Raw genomic sequence first — 17,077 nt, forward strand, 5'->3', positions numbered from 1 at the left:
GGTATTCATTGTTATTGCTGGACAGTTGTTGGAGTCGAGCTCCCCTCGTAGTGTTCACTGACACTGCAGGGGGGGTACCACCCTCTTTTGAATGGTAGCTTTCTTAAGAATTATTCATAGTCAGAAAACACATATTGGCCTTCCTAGGCAAATGACTAATCAAATCCTGTCATGATCTTCACTTCCCCAAGTATAATTCATCATTGGTCATTCTGCCCTATACCAGGATCTTTATAGTGCAGCCTCCCTACCACATAGTAGCTTCTAGAAGATAATGTCTACATCTGGTTAACATCTATCCCTGGTTCTTAGCATAGAAAAACATTTTCTGTGTGTCAGTTATGGTTCTCTTCCCAAGTAGCCTAGCTCAATGTATACTCTCTCATAACCAGAGATATGGTTCAAAAACTAGCCAGCTATCTTTTGTAGAGGTCTATCACTGATCACAAAGAAAGGTTTGAAAAGGAGTAGAATAAAATTGTGAAGTACAGTGATTACGAGTCAAGGTCTATCTCAGACTATTTGTGAAATCTTGACGACTTTGCCTTATGACCCTGAGCCTCCGTTTATAACCTCTGGATATTAATAACACTCACTTTATAGAATTTTTCTGAAATAATTATTTCTCTTTTTTTTTAAGATTTTATTTATTTATTCATGAGAGATGCAGAGACAGAGAGACAGAGACACAGGCAGAGGGAGAAGCAGGCTCCCTGCAGGGAGCCCGACATGGGACTGGATCCTGGGTCTCCAGGATCACACCCTGGGCCAAAGGTGGCACTAAATTGCTGAGCCACCGGGCTTCCCTGAAATAATGATTTCATATAAAATCCTTAGTACCATGCCTGTCACATAATCAACAATCAAAAGGCTTCTTCTTTTTTTCTTTTGATCGGTGCAAATTCATGCTTCATAATTGTGGTAGACAGCCTCTAAAATGAGCTCCATTGATCTCTACCTCCTGGTATTTATGCTCTCCCCTGAATGTAGACAGGACCTACTAACTCACTTCTAACAAACAGAATTTGATAAAAATCATGAAATGTCACTTCAAAGACTAATAAGACCATGACTTTTGTATCACTCTCTTTCTTGACATCTCAGTTGCTTATTCTGAGGAAGACTAGCTGCCATGTTATAAGTTACCCTATGGAGATGACTATGTGGCTAGGAACTGGCAAGATCTCTGACCAAAATCCAGCGTTCAATCCAATTGCTTATGAGGAACTGAATCCTGCCAACAGCCACATGAATGATTTTGAAAATGAGTCCTTCCTCAGTTAAATCTTGAGATGCCTGCAGCCTGGGTCAACTTCTTGACTGCAGCCTTTGTGAGACCTAGAGCCTGAGAACTCATAAACCTTACCACAATTTAAAAAAATTTATTATGGAAATGCAATTGACATGAGCCTAATTTATATTTCTGACTCACGAAAGAAATGTTTATTAATTTAAAACACTTAAGTTTTAGGATGATTTGTTATACAGTATTAGGAAAAGAATGAAAATCATAAAACCTGCTGGTGAGGGCTCTTTAGAATCTTTATATTCAGAAAGCTGCTCATTATGGCCATGTTTGTACATTAAGCTGCAGGAGAAATATCAATGGTAGAGACATGTGCCTCTTATGCTATTCCTCCTACCTGATGCTCCCACCTGATGTTTACCTGGTTAAACATAATTTATCATAAGCACAGTATCTGAGGCTGAAGAGCAAAGTGGCAGTGATATGGGGCAAAGAAAAGGAGAGAAAAGAATTAGGACTGACATTTTATGTCTTTTAAAAAATCTGACCTTTTGGAAATATCACTGTGTACATTTAAAATATTAATAAAGGCTCTTGCTGTTAGTAGGCGAAGGGGGTTGTTGTCATCTGTGACCTTTTATTGAAGTAAAAGAAAATTGACAGTTTTATTAGCAATAGAATATCGCATGAGAAAATGCAAAGGAGAAATAAAAGCTGCCAGTAGCAATTAGTTACATAAGCAGAATAACATTAGGCAGCTAAGATTTTAGATGAGAAGAGCCTATATATGACTTTGAGCCTCCTCCACTGAAGCCAGTGTAAATTATGGCTACATTGAGAAGGCACTATTGCTACTCTATTTCTTCGGGGAAGATCATCTGTATTTTTGTATTTCTTTTTTTTTTTTTTTTAATTTCAGCCAACACATTTTCTTCAAGAAAAATCATGTAGAAGAACTTCTGATCCCCTATGCACTGCTACCCATTTATGTATCCATTCAACTAATATTTATTAAGTACTCATGATGTACTTGACATTTTTTCTAGGCTCAGAGGAATCAACAATGAAAGAAAGAGATAAGGTCCTTGCCCTTGGGGAGCTTATGTTCCAATGGGGATGACTAAATAAGCAGGCATATAAATGTATGTAACTGCTGTGTTGAAAGAGCAAGATCTAGAAGAACAATCATAAAATAACACCATTTTTTCCCCTCTGCAACTTATTCAAACCCCCTCTGTGAAATTTGTTCTTACTCTCTGTGGATGAAATATTGGTTCAGCCCCAGATCTTCTTCAACACATATATCACTCTATCAATAAAAATTTCTCTAATTGCTATTAGGCACAAAACAGTTTCATTTAAGTAATAAAAATATCCAGTCTCCATGGACTAGTCAAAACTCTTCCTTTCATTTATAGATAAATCTTCTCACTTTACCAATAGAAACAGCCACAATCTTGGGATGCCTGGGTGGCTCAGTTGGTTAAGTTCATGATCTCAGGGTCTTGGGATGGAGCCCATGTGGGGCTCTCTGCTCAGTGGGGAGCCTGCTTTCCCCTCTGCCTGCTGCTTTCTCTGCTCCTGATCTTTCTGTCAAATAAATAAGTAAAAATCTTTAAAAAAGAGAGAGAGAGAGAAACAAGCACAAGCCACAATCTACTTCTTGCCATGAGACTTTTCAGCTGTTAGGTACTGCCTAGGAGACAATTTCCAAAAGATTCTCTGAAGCCTCAGTTAGACTGGAGCAAACACTGGTGAAGGGAGGGAAAATCCAAAGCAAACCAACAGCTCTCCCCAAATTCTCTTTCTCTGAGATGTTTCTTCTTAACCTTTTCATACACTTAAGGTGAGTGTTGGGCACAGCCACAAAAACTTTTCTTCTCCCCCATATCCTGTGAAGATGGAGCTTCATTTTAGGACGTGCAAGTACCTACCACCTAATGTTTCACTCTCAGCTTTTTAGGACTTTCCCCAAATTAGAGACAAAAAGGACCTCAGTTTATCTATCTATCTATCTATCTATCTATCTATCTATCTATCTATCATCTATCTTCTATTGTATTTTCCACGTAGTAAAAGCAGCAATAATTTAAAATAATAAGTTATGGCACTATGGGTTATTGAGGTGATAGGCAAGTCTTTTTAAGGAGGTAATCCTGCCCCACTGAAGGGAATTTACAAAAAGAATATAAGGAGGAATAAGAACCCTGAGGTGACGTTGGGCTTATTTACTAAATAAAATTTAAGAAACTTAAAGGAGTGGATCTTAACTTCTGCTCCTACAGCACTTCTCATTGTCCTTCACCCAGCACTTTTTGATAGTAAATGCTTAACAATTTTTGTTTTATTAACTAAATGATTTGGGAGATTAAAAAAAAAACAACACTGAGAGGTCTCTGGATAATATTCTTAGCCATGTGGATTCGTGAGCATTAAAATATGCCATGTGTGTTGCTCAGATTGGTGAATAGAGTTTTAGGATCTACCAGTCTCTGAGGATTCTTCCTTTTGTACATATTTTCACTAACTTCGGACCCAGTCTTTTTTTTTGTCAAGAAACATCACTTTTTTTCTTAAACTGTGATCTGTATTTTAGAGATTAACTTGAAAGAGAATCTCAGGCTAATATTTGAGCCTGTCTTGGCTTGAGATGTGATTCTTCTTTTACTGATATATTTATAGTTTCAGAAAGGAAACTTGGACATTTACAGAAAATCTTATGAATATTTGAAGGAAGGCCCATCAAGTGGAGTTAAGAGACTAAGTGCTTTTATAGCAGAAAAAAAAAATAGCTGTCATAGAACCCAAAGTCAAATGGGAATTGTAAGTGTAAACTACATGAAATCCATTTACTGGAAAAATACATATATGTCCTTATGAAGGACCCCAAGGCAGCCAAGGACTGTCCTTACCACACTCTCTAGGTTATTTAACACTAGTCTAAATGACAAACTTACTTCATGTCTAAAGAATTTCTATTCTCAAATAAGCTGTCAAGTGGAATTCAGAGACAATGTAAGTTGTTTATATAATTTGAAAGTTAAGAATATATGATTAAGCTAGTTGGACTGACCTTTAGTTATAAGAATTTGAAACCAAAAATGCATGGGAAAATGGTTATCTTTCCAGGCAATGACAACACAGTCATTAAAGACTGAATCACAGGTACCCAATGGTTATATTGCTTTTTTCCTTCAGCCTACATTTATTGGTCACATATTCTGTGCCAAGCACTGAGCTAGATACGAAGCATACAAAGAGCACCATGACATATTTTTTGCCTCTAAAGCCAAAGTAGAGGCCATCCTTCATTTTATGTTGAAGATTTAATATTTTGAATACATACTTCATTTTATGTTGAAAATTTACTATTTTGGATATATAAAGTTAAATAAAATATTTTCTTAAAGTTAATTTCACTTGCTTTTTTTTATTTTTATTTTTTTTTAAGATTTACTTATTTATTTTTGACAGAGAGAGAGGAGGGGCAGAGAGAGATAAGCAGACTCCCTGCTGAACATGGAACCCAATGCCAGGCTGGCTCCCAGGACCCTGAGTTCATGACCTGAGCTGAAACCAAGAGTCAGCCATCCAACCAACTGAGCCACCCACACACCCCAGTTTCTTTTTACTTTTTAAATATAACTACTAGAAAACTCAGTTATGCAAGTAACTCATATTCTTTTTCTATTGGACAACACTCTCTAGAGAGATTTGCTCACGTATGTCCACCCATCCGCACTTCAGCCCTAGGCTGGTCCAAATCCAGAAGTAGGCTGTGCTACTAATGCTATTTACTCGCAGCCTAAATTCATTGCCCTGAATCTCCAATAAGTGGTGTTTAGCCCTCCTGCCTGGATGTGTAAGACCCTCAAGTCTCTATCTAAGCTCTCATCTCAAGTATAGTACCATTTATAAAAACATTTCATAATTTTTTTTTCTTGAACGAGTGTGTGACAAACTTTTGAAATGGTTTCCCTTAGGGGAAAATACAGGACTTAATATTAAATCTTTAGAGTTGTAAGACTTCTGCATCCAGATTGAATATCAAAACTTTTACCACATATACCAACTATCACAAGTTCTGGACAATGATTGACAACAATTACCAGTAACTGACCACTAACTTTTTTTTTTTTGAAACTGAGGAAAACTAAAGAAGAAGAAGATACAATAAACAAGTGTGTTTGGAATAGAGACCTGAGTATGGAAGTAAGAATTCTCTTCAAAGAGATATAAGGATAAATAGCTGGTTATAAATTGACAGCAATTATGGGTAGTGATTCTGTTGGGTTTTTTTTCTCAAGAACTTCCTGGATGTTATTTTAGGTACTTCTGTAGGTTTTTAAATAATTCGAAGTTGGGAAATGTCTTTGAGGTAGATTGTTTGCAGAAATGACCATAATTATGCCTCTTCCTGGATTCATGCTCCTTCACCATGCAGCTTTGTGGTGTTTCCCACAGAGAGGCATAACCCATTTCTCCGTTCATTGAATTCAATCTGGCCTATGGTTTGCTATAAAAAATGAACCAGAAGTGACTGTGCCTGTCCTGAGTGTGGACCTCAAGACATCTTTTATGCTTCTGTCTTTCTCATGGGACCCTGTAACAACTGTGAAAACATTCAGCCTACCCTGGTGAAAAGTATTTTAAGTGTGGAACAGAAATGAAGATCATCATAGATTAGCCACCTATACCTGGTAGCTCACCACAGACATATGAGTTCATCCACTGAACCAGGATAGCCACTCAGTTACTAAGCCCAGCCCCAATTACTAACCCATAGGAACATGACTTAAATTAATGACTACTGTTTTAAGCCACTGAGTTTTAGGTGATTTGATATATAGCAAAAGCTAACTTATTGAGACTTCTAATTCTTTTATTGCCTTCCCACACAGCAGAATCTAAGTTTGTAAGATGGGATGACTACTATTGATTAGCTCCTCTGTAACATTTAAGTGGCAAACCTATGTGAATATTGAAATCATACTTCTTGTCCAGAAAATGATTTAACTTTAGTTGGTACTGCAAATTTAGAAGACAATTAAGAAGGAGGAAGGCTATAAGTAATCTGGTTCTACATGCTTTTAATAAGGTCAGCTGATTTTCAAGGTTCTAAAACAATTTTATCTCCAGACGAGTTATCACTGAAAGGACCTGTTATATTAAAAACAACAACAACAACAACAACAACTCACATCTTCCATGATTCTGATCATTTCAGAATGTTTTTCACTGTTTTATTATGCCCTCTGAAGATTTGAGTTCAGTCATTAAACTTCATCCCCTAGCTGACAAATTGCTGATATTATTTCTGTTTGAGTGGGATAATGCCATAATCATGGTGCTCTTTGGAGTTACATTCGCCTTCAGGGAAATTGAGCCTGCTAATGTAGCTAGGATTAAATGTGAAGGTGACATGTCATGTGACACTTTGCTATGCTAGAGACTTAAAGAAATAAGCATCCTACTTCAAATATGCACATAAGAAAGAGAGTTCTTAGAGAGAAGCATTTCTTTTAAAAATATCAGATTTAATGAATGGAACTTCAGGTCATGCATGCTGACTCTTGGTTGGATTACTGTTTTTTCTCATTAAGCCAAAAATAAATGTGAGATAGAAGTGTTAGACAAGAGTTCCTGTGGGGTGCTGTCTAGTAGGAAGGTCTCAGGAGAGGAATATGGGTCTTTGGAAGTTAGCATAGGATGGGCAGAAAGTGAATGAGATGATGGAGAGCTGGACCCACTGCTACAGAATCCCCACCTTTAGTGACTCCACAACTCACCACACCCTCCTGGAACATAGGCAGGTTGTAACTGTATCTCTTGAGGAAGCTAGTGAGAAGTGGAGTTGTATGTCAGTGGATCTCAATGATTGACATGGTCATGGATGTGGAGATGAGAGGATACAATGGGATAGTGATGTTAGAAATTTTGTGAAATTGTAGAGAGGAACTGCAACCACTCACAATGTGAAATCAAATGTTCAAATTCAGAGTGTCTAAATATCTGAGAGGAAATAACTCTCTAAGTTGTTTATAAGGTGTTATGTTTTAAGAGGTCCAGGATATGGGTCATAAGAAGCAAGAGAGAGATGCATCATTGAATCACTCCCCTGGAACTGAGAGGAGCACTAAGTCGTGGCTGAAAAATGCAACTCATAGTGCAGAGTAAACATTGATCCACTGAGGGCACGGTGGTCATTACACGGTAGAGTATGGACAATACTCCAAGATGGACATCAGAATATCTGGGGAAGCACTTATAAGACTAAATGTTGCAGAGACATCTAGCCTCATGATAAATCTAAGAGAATTATGTGAAATTACCAAAGTGACTCCCTCATGAAATTTCAGACTGGAAATTGTTGATGGTGATGTTTCACTCAGGTGTTTTATTTTGTTTGTTTTGCTTCCTGAAGACCATTTTAGAAGGGAAAGAAGGAGTTCCTTTGTACCGTGGTTCCGTGATTTGTTGAGAGGAATTCCTTGCACAGTAGACACTAGACTGTGTCTATCCAGGCCTGGCTGTCAGCAACAGTTGGAACTCTGGTTGAGGCTATTCAAATCCAGAAACTGGAAATATTTGTCAGGATGTAGTGCCAGGAAATGGAACATTTTAGAATTGATGTTAGGATAGTATCTATCAAACTTGGGCTTATGAATTCTCTGGGAGAAATTTTGCTTTTAAGATTTTCATTGGATAAGTGAATAAAAGAACAATATTTCAAAGCCTATTTCAGAATCTTCAGATGATTTCTTATGAGTAAGTCTTGTCTTTGTCTTGCAATTTCAGTGCTTGTGTTTTCATTCATGGAGCCAACTGAAGGCTCTAAAATGCCATTACATGTTACAAATAAAGGTTTTGTGGGTGTTTAATAATGGGAAATGCTGGGAGAATTGAACCAAAGGCATATCAAATTCAGAGGCAGCACTAGGGTCCAGAAATTTCATTTTCTTTTAAAGATAGCTAGGCATTGTTCATATTTGGGAAAAACTGGGTTGGATTATGCCACCGAATTGCTGTGAGAGTGACAGGCTTTTGGGGAGAAGGTGCTAGGAAAACTATGTCATCTCACATTGGAAATGGCCTGTGCTGGCTGTCCCGTGCAACACAGTAGACTCTAGCCACATGGGCTATTTAAACACACCTGTACATGAGTTAGAATTTTTGAAACATTTAGAAGATTTCAATTGCCACATTTCATTGGCTACATTTCAGGGTTCAATATCTGCATGTAATTAAAGGCTATTGTATTTGACAGCACAAACACAGAAAATGCCCATCATGACGTAAAATTCTACTGGACAGCTCTGCTTCATGTTCTCCAACTTTTGAACATCTCCATGTCTTCACAGAAATGCTTTCTAAAACTTGCTTACATGTATGGCAATTGAAAGGGTTGGTTGGATTCCTATTTGGTGACTGCTCATGAGCAAGGTGGTGTGAACATATATGTGTTGAGTTATGAAACTTGTATAGAGCAAGCATGGAACATTGCTGGGGTGGATAATTTGGAAATCAGGCTAGACTAGAATTAGTCAAAAAGGAATGATGGATAATTTGGATATCATCTAGAAGGTCCTAGAATTTTCACTCATTGAGAAGCACATTTGAGAGACGGAAAGAGGACTGTGGCACTATAGTCTTTAAGAAATAAGACAAAATGGCCAGTAAGGTTTCAGCAGAGGGCCCTGGTCCAGGCATGGATGAAGAGCAAGATGTTGATGTGATTGAGTCTCTTTTGGTTAGATCCCCAACATGAAGGGTACCAGGGATTTGTACCCTGCATCCTGGGAATGTCATCAAGTTCAAACATCATGACTGTGTGGCATCCCTAAGGAGGCTGAAACCAAGTCCTTGCACTTTCATTTTCTACCAGGATTCTCACACAGGAGCCTGGCATCATAGTAGCAAAGATATCAGACTTAGAGGACACAAAGCATGATGAGGGCACCATTAGTTGGTCCTGCATCTGAAACCACATGGATTGGAGACAGTGGGTTTCTTTCTATTTTTTTCTTTTTCTTTTATTCTTTTTTATTGGAGCTCAATTTGCCAACATATAGCATATCAGCCAGCGCTCATCCTGTCAAGTGCCCCCTTCAGTGCCCATCACCCAGTCACCCCAACCCCCCGCCCACCTCCCTTTCCACTACCACTTGTTTGTTTCCCAGAGTTAGGAGTCTCTCATGTTCTTTCTGTCATCCCCATGAGTTTCTTTCTTTCTTTCTTTCTTTCTCTGGGAATTTCTTTCCAGCTCTACAGAATACGGGCTTGGAATTAGATTCATTTTAAGCTTTATAGATATCAACTCATTAAATCTTTCTAACAATCTACTATTTAGAAATGACTGCCACGGTTTAAAAATGAAGAAATTGGCACAAAAATAGCAAATGATTTCCTAAACATTACACAGATAGAAATTGCTTTGCTAATATTTAAACCTAGGATTTCTGGTTTCAGAATCCTGCTCTTACCACATTGCTTTGCTACATTACTCTCCATTCTTAATCCTTTATTCTACTCTTTGGTGACTAAAAGATACAAGTTAACAAAAAACGTCAGCTTATATTTCAGTATATCTTGTTGAATTCAACAAAGTAAAACCCTCTTTAGTCCTTCAAACAATAATTTCTGCAAGAAGGTCATGGCTAATTTACCAGTTTATCTTCAATTTTGCTCACTAAACATCAATGGAACCACTTGAGATTGTGAGTTCTAGTGGAGGCTTAGCCAAAAATTCAAGGCTGCCCTTTCAAGTTAGGAAGGCATTGGTTGGGATAAGAAGGGAGACCATTTGACATTTTATCAAGATATACTTCACATACCTTAAAATTCACCCTTACAAAATGGACAATTAGTGATATTTAATATAGTCACACATTTGCGCAATTACCACTAGTTTTAGAACATTTTTATCAATCCCAAAAGAAATTCCATTCCCTTAGCAGTCAACCTCAATTCTCAGGTCCCTGACAACCACTGATCTACTCTCAGCCTTTATTAATTTTTCTATTCTGGAAATTTTATATAAATGAGAACATACAATATAAGGCATTTTATGTCTTACTTCTTTCACTTAGTGTAATGTTTTCAAGGTTCATCTATATTGTAGCATGTGTCAGTATCTCATTTCCTTTAAGGCCCAAAAATATTTAATTGTGAGGTTATTCCACATTTGGTTTATTCATGCATCAGTTGAGGGACATGTGGATTCTTCCCACTTTCTGGTATTATGAATAATACCAGACAAATGTTATGACATTTGTATGACATTTGTATGTTGACCATACAAATGTTATGACATTTGTATGCAAGTTTTTGTGTGGATATGTGTTTTTTTAATTCTCTTAAGTACTAGAATTGCTGGGTCATAAAATAACTCTATGCTTACCTTTTTGAAAAACTGCCAAAATGTTTACCAAAGGGTTGTACCATTTTACTCTGTCTTCAGAATAGGAGGTGGGTCCTATTTTCTCAACAGTTTTTTACAACACTTGTTATTGTTTGTTTTTGATTATATGCATCCTAGTTGGGTATGAAGTAGTATCTCATTGTGGTTTTAATATTTTACATTTCCATAATGACTAATAATACTGAGCATCTTTCCACATGCTTATTGGACATTTGTATATCTTATTTGGAGAAAGGCCTACTTGTCCAAATGCATTGCTCATTTGTATGTTGAGCTATGTCTTTTTATTATTCTACATACAAGTAGTTCTTTATATATTTTACATACAAGTCCTTAATCAGATATATGGTATGCAAGTATTTTCTTCCATCCCATAGGTAGTCCTTTCATTGTTTTATGGCATCATACAAAGCACAAATATATGTTATTTTAAAAAATCATATTATTTATTTTTTCTTTGGAATGCTTGTGATTTTGGCATCATATCTAGGAAATCTTTGTCTAATCAGAGGTCATGAAAATTTACACCTTTTTTTTTCTAAGGGTTTTGTAGTTTTATCTCTTCTGGTTAGGTCTATTTTGATTTCATTTTGTATATGATGTGAAGGAGTGGTCCAACATCATTCTTTTGCATGTGGATATGCAGTTGCTCCAGCACAATTTTGTTAAAAAGACTGCTTTTTCTCCATGGAATTTATCAGCACCTTTTTCAAATAGCAATTCATCATCAAGGTATAGGTTTAAGGTTTACTTCTGGATTCTCAATTCTATTCCACTGATCTATATATCTACTATTAAATCAAAGCAGCCCACAGTTTCAACATCCATAGATCATGCTACATTCTTTTCAGTGATGTTATATCTTCACAAGCCCGAATTTTCAGATAAAAACATGTAAAAATCAATGTGGAAAAAATGTTTGTGAGGGTTTCCAATCTGATTCTGAATTTTGAAAAGTTTTGCAGTGTTCAATAGGCACACACATCCCATTAGTAACTGTCCTTATTTAAAACTGAATCGATATTTATGCGTGTCATGCTTCTAAATGGCTAATCATTTGTTAATACATACATACTTACTAAGTTGTTCACACTAAACTCCTTGATAAATGGGACTGTTATCCTTTCCTTTGGCCTAAGGGTGTTGTGAAGAAATTACTGAGATACTAAGAATGCTATTGTGAGTCTAGAAAGCTTGGGATCCTCTGACAGAGGAGTTTACTAGAAAGAGGGCATGTGACTAAGCAAGCACAACCTAGTGTTACAGAGTTCTGAAAAAAGTCCATATTGACAGTGGAGTGGATTGTCCCGTCTCAGAGGAGAAATCATATTGCACTTGAGTTTCAAGAACTACGGAGTGTTAACATTATCAAATCCTGCAGAGTGGAAGAGAAAGGGACCTAGAAAAAGCACATGGAATCTGAAACATAAAAAGTAATTTTCCTAAGATGGGTTTGGGGATGGGAAGAAGAGATAGGACAGTAGCTTGTTGCTACTAAGAGTTAGAGGAGGTGTTTGTATTTAGATTTACCTGAAAACAAAGCTTGAGACAAAAATACTGGCACAGGTAGTTTATGGGAACATGACTCAGGAGGCAGGAATGAGGAAAACAAGAGTGACACAGAAAAGGTAGAGCATATATGAATGTGTGATGTCAGGGTTGCCCCTCTGGGCAGTAGGGGCTCAGCTCTGTGGGACCTCTGAGAAATCTACAGACTTCCTCTCAGAATTGTCCCCACAACACATGTGCCTTTATCCTTCAGGGATTTTAGCTCCCCTATACTTCTACACGGTGTGCTGAATGGGTTCCTGCAACTTCTGGGGAGGCTCTGAGATGGAAAAGCAGAGAAATACCCAGATGAAGGGGGCCTCTAGTAGCTTGAGTCTTGGAACTGTCCAGCATGACTGTGGCTAAAATCCAAGAGGGATCTATGGGATGTGATTCAAGGAAATAAAATTATTTGTTGTAGAAAGCATTCCTGCATAGAGGAAAAGAAGCCACAGAAATGAGAGGAACACATCCTTTAGGGCAGTGATTTTCAAAGTATGGTCCCCTGAACAAGTAGCATAAATATCACTTGGCAAGTGTGTTAAAAATGCAAATTTTGGGGTCCTATTCAAGACCAATTGAACCAGAAAATCTGATCTCGAGTCCAGTAAGGAATGTGAGTTTTGACAAGTCTTGTAGATAGATGTGCACTAAAATTTGAAAGTCACTCCGTGTGTGTGTGTGTGAGAGAGAGAGAGAGAGAGAGAAAGAGAGAGAGAGAGAGATTAAGAGAGAGAAATGAGAAATTCAGGTGAGATGTGAGAAGAGGGGGGCAAACCTAAGCATTTAATACTAATTCTTTTTTTTAAAAGATTTTATTTATTTATTCATGAGAGACAGAGAAAGAAACAGAGAGGCAGAGACACAGGTAGAGGGAGAAGCAGACTCCATGAAGGGAACCTGACATGGGACTTGATCCCCAGTCTCTAGGATCAGGCCCTGGGCTGAAGGCAGCACTAAACTGCTGAGCCACCCAGGCTGCCCTATTAATTCATTCACTGAATGCTTATTGAATGTTTATGCATGCAAGGTACATCTCCACAATTATGTCAAGAATCAGCAAAGGCAGGAGAACATGGACTCTAATAAAATACAAGTATTCCTAAGTCTCCAGTATCCCTATCCTGCCTTTTACAAGACATATTAAAAAGTGACCAAACTGATTACTTTGAATTTTATTACTTTCTCTATCTCTTTTCCGACAGGATTAAAAATGAAATTGCCAAATTGTAGGTAAGTAAAAAGAGAAGGGTAGGATCTACCAACTAGTAATTGATGCTTGAAAATCTGTGAAGTAAAGATATGCCCTTGATTCTGTGTCTATCTTACACTCTAGTGGAAGCTAAAAAGGTAGAAAATTGTCAGTGCTTCCAGTTGAGGATGGATAGGTCTTTTCAGCATCTACTGGCATGAAGCAGTTATGAACAAACATAATGATGCATCACCCTCCATGACTGTTTTCTAAGAAAAAATAAGCATAAGAAAGTTTCTATTCATTGTAATTACAAGAGAAAAAATGTTTCTTTACCTACAGCATGTAATTTGGAGTTATGAACTGAATACTTATCTGGAAACCATGTCATCTTCTTTCTGAGGAAATATATCCTTATGCTGTAAAGCTTTCCTTTACAGAGAACACAGATTTCTATGGCATTTAGTGATCATGGAAAATAATTGCTCCCATTTTCTATCCAACTCTACTTATGACTAAATGAGTTTGAGTCTATTGAATCTTTCATGGAGCATTTTATCCAGAATGACATTCATTGGGAGAGGAAGCATTACCCTGGCTGAGAGAGAAAAAAACACTAACTACGGTCCTCTCCTCCAAGGGGAATGAGTAGCCCTTCTTCCTCATTTATCATTGCCTAACGGGCAAAAGTCTTAAATTTCTTGCCTTGATGGAACACACACAGACTGTGCTGTTTTGAGGCTTGGTTACCTTAGCCAGAGGTATAATTCACTCATACATATTTGAGCATCCAACTAGTCCCTTTGTGTAAGTTTTGATGGGGAAGGGCTTTGGATGAAAAAGCCAATATGAGACCAGTGCTGTCTATAGCCAGAGTATATGCTCAAGAGACAGAGAAAATAAAATAAATGATATTTCAATATGTAGTATGGATTATATTTGGATTACTAGCAAATAAAAATGTATACAACAGGAAGAATGCTCTATCAGAGATTACATTTCTCTTCTTATTGGCCATGTATTAGGGAGAGATGATGACTCACTTTGAGGTAGAAAAATCTATTTCTTTATATCTCCCATGACAGGATGGAAAAATGTATGTGCACACGTGTGTGTGTGTGTGTGTGTGTGTGTGTAATCTGTCTTTGTGGGTCAAAGGAGAAAAATTTTCAGGGATGCAACTTCAGGGATCTGAAAAGAGGGGTGGGGCATCCTGAGAGGAACTACGGGAAGTTAAGTATTGAGAGATGCTGGATGTGGATTCTGGGTAATAATAACATGCTTTTTTAAAATTTAAATTCAATTGGCCAACATAGAGCAGCACATCATTAGTTTCAGATGTAGAGCTCAATAATTCATCAGTTGCATATAACACTCAGTGCTCACCACATCATGTGTCCTCCTTATGTCAGATAAAGGGCCAGTATCCAAGATCTGTAAAGAACTTATCAAACAACACTCCAAAAAAAATACTGCCCTTTTTTATTTTTATTTTTCCCCACCCTTATTGAGATATAATTGACAAATAACATTGTATAAATTTAAGGTATACAATGTGATGATTTGGTATATATATATATGTTTGTTATAGTGCATTGTCAGTCTTTTTACACTAGATCATAAGTTTCATGAAGGCGTGGGTTTTTTCTGTCTTGTTCATCACCATCTAGGACAGTGCCTGGGTTACTAAACAGTATTCAATGCTGAATGATTGTATAAGTATCAATCGTATGCTGGAAAGCATGATTTTTTTCTCGTCCCAGAACATGTCTGAATTATAGCATTAGGATAAAACATAATCCTTTCAGTGATGATGTTGCAAAAGACTGCTCACCTTTCAATACCTTCTCCCTACCCTGGATCCATTTCTATGTGCCACCGATGTCTGACTTTTGCTGAGGAATAACCATAAACTCAGCCAATGGGCTCTCTCCATTGGACCATGGTCCTGTTTCTAATCTTCTAGTAACCCAAACCAATGGGCAGTCTCTGTCACAAAAGCCATAATTCCAGGAGCAGTGGAGTCCATTATGCACCTACAGGTCCTATGATAAGGAGCTTTCAAATTTCCCACCTCAGCTATAATACCAGTTGAAGCAGCACAGTTAAATAATAAACAAATGACTATGCAGTACCAGGCACAGATAGATAGAATAGAGAGACTTGAACCAGTTTGGTTTAGAGGTTTGGGAAGTCCATAGGAATCTCTGAAATTCTGCCACCAGTGGAAAATCAAAGACCATCAAAACTATAAGCATAGTCCACTGAGCTGGCTGCGGTTCCTATTACTGAAACAATGTTTTCCAGAGAAAACTCCTATACCTAAATCAATGATAGAGGACTATCAATGGTATATAGGACAACTCCACTTTTAGTACTTCTGGAAAAGTCTTTGTAATAGGCCCAATCCCTAGGCTTAGAACCTCAATGTGGCCAATATATACCCTGGTATGCCACCTTTTATGGCTGTACTGGCTGACTTACTCCACAAGCCACTACCATTCAGTAAATCTAGAAAATACTGTTTCTGTACAGACTACCAGGCTCCAGATGACATCCAGCCTCAGCCCCGAGTTTATTGTCCACAGTACTTTAAGATAAACTAATATTTGAGATCAATGGCTCAAGTCCAGGAGGCCTTTACCTGGTCTTTCTTACAGGGTGGCTGTAGATTGTGGTGGCTATCAGTTCAAACTCTGAGTGCAGACCATTGCATTTCAAGCCTCACCCTATTATACCACACTGAATGGTGTAGGACAGATGCTTATCTTTTCTCAGTCACTGTTCCTTTGTCTATAACAGGGGGCCAAGCATAGTGACTAACTGATGAGATTGTTATACAGCCTAGTATAATAATCCATACAAATAATCTAGTATGACTTTCACCATCGTCTCTTCCTACTTCTCCAAGATGACATCATCACTGCTAGTGAGTAGTTCCACCTATATCCCAGAGCTTTGGGTACACCTTCCTGCCCCTGTATATTTTTTGATACTGTACTCTCCACATAGAGCATTTTCTCTCTGATGTAAAACCTGAAGGAGCAAGACTTCTATCTACTGCTTGTCTTGTGGGAGGCTCCCATTTCCATCAGTCTCCTCCTAGCCCCCTGAGGCCTGCATAATGGGCACTGTCTTCTGTCTACTTTTCTTAGACAGATGGCCCGTAAACTGATTAGCTCGAAGTCCAGTGTGATTATTATTGCATTTACTAAAGAATATTTATTTTTCTTGACTAATTATCCAGTTCGGAGATTTCCTAATCCTTGTTGTCTGGCCTAGAGTTTACAAAAGCTCTTGTTCCATGACTGATGACTTTTTTGGCCATTGCAAACTCTGCTTAAGCCGCAGAAGGATAAGAAGCAAATAGGATAACTTTAAATCACTGGCATATGCTGCTTAGGAAGGAAAGTTGCTAAGTTCAGAATACATAAATGTATCTTTGCATTCAAAAAAAGAAAAAAAAAGGGAGGGGATAATCTAATCAATATTTCTGGGGAAACAGATTTCACCTTCTTCAGCAGCAGTGAATTCTACTGGGGAACTGACATCAGATTAGTACCTTACCCCATCAATGTTAGTCTTATACACAACACTGTTGTTACTTGTACTGTGAATGGTAAACTTAAGGGCTGTGATCTTCAAACTATGCTTGCCAGACCAGCAGAAA

At 37.7% G+C, this 17,077-nt stretch overlaps 1 long non-coding RNA gene across 3 annotated transcripts in view; it reads right to left on the minus strand.

Annotated features, from left to right (window-relative positions):
• LOC118352265 (uncharacterized) overlaps positions 1-17,077 on the minus strand; it is a 224,579-nt gene that overhangs the window by 24,787 nt on the left and 182,715 nt on the right. The gene's annotated exons all lie outside the window — the stretch shown is intronic.

This window comes from Canis lupus, chromosome 24 (genome assembly GCF_003254725.2).
Source record: "Canis lupus dingo isolate Sandy chromosome 24, ASM325472v2, whole genome shotgun sequence".
NCBI lineage: Eukaryota > Metazoa > Chordata > Mammalia > Carnivora > Canidae > Canis > Canis lupus.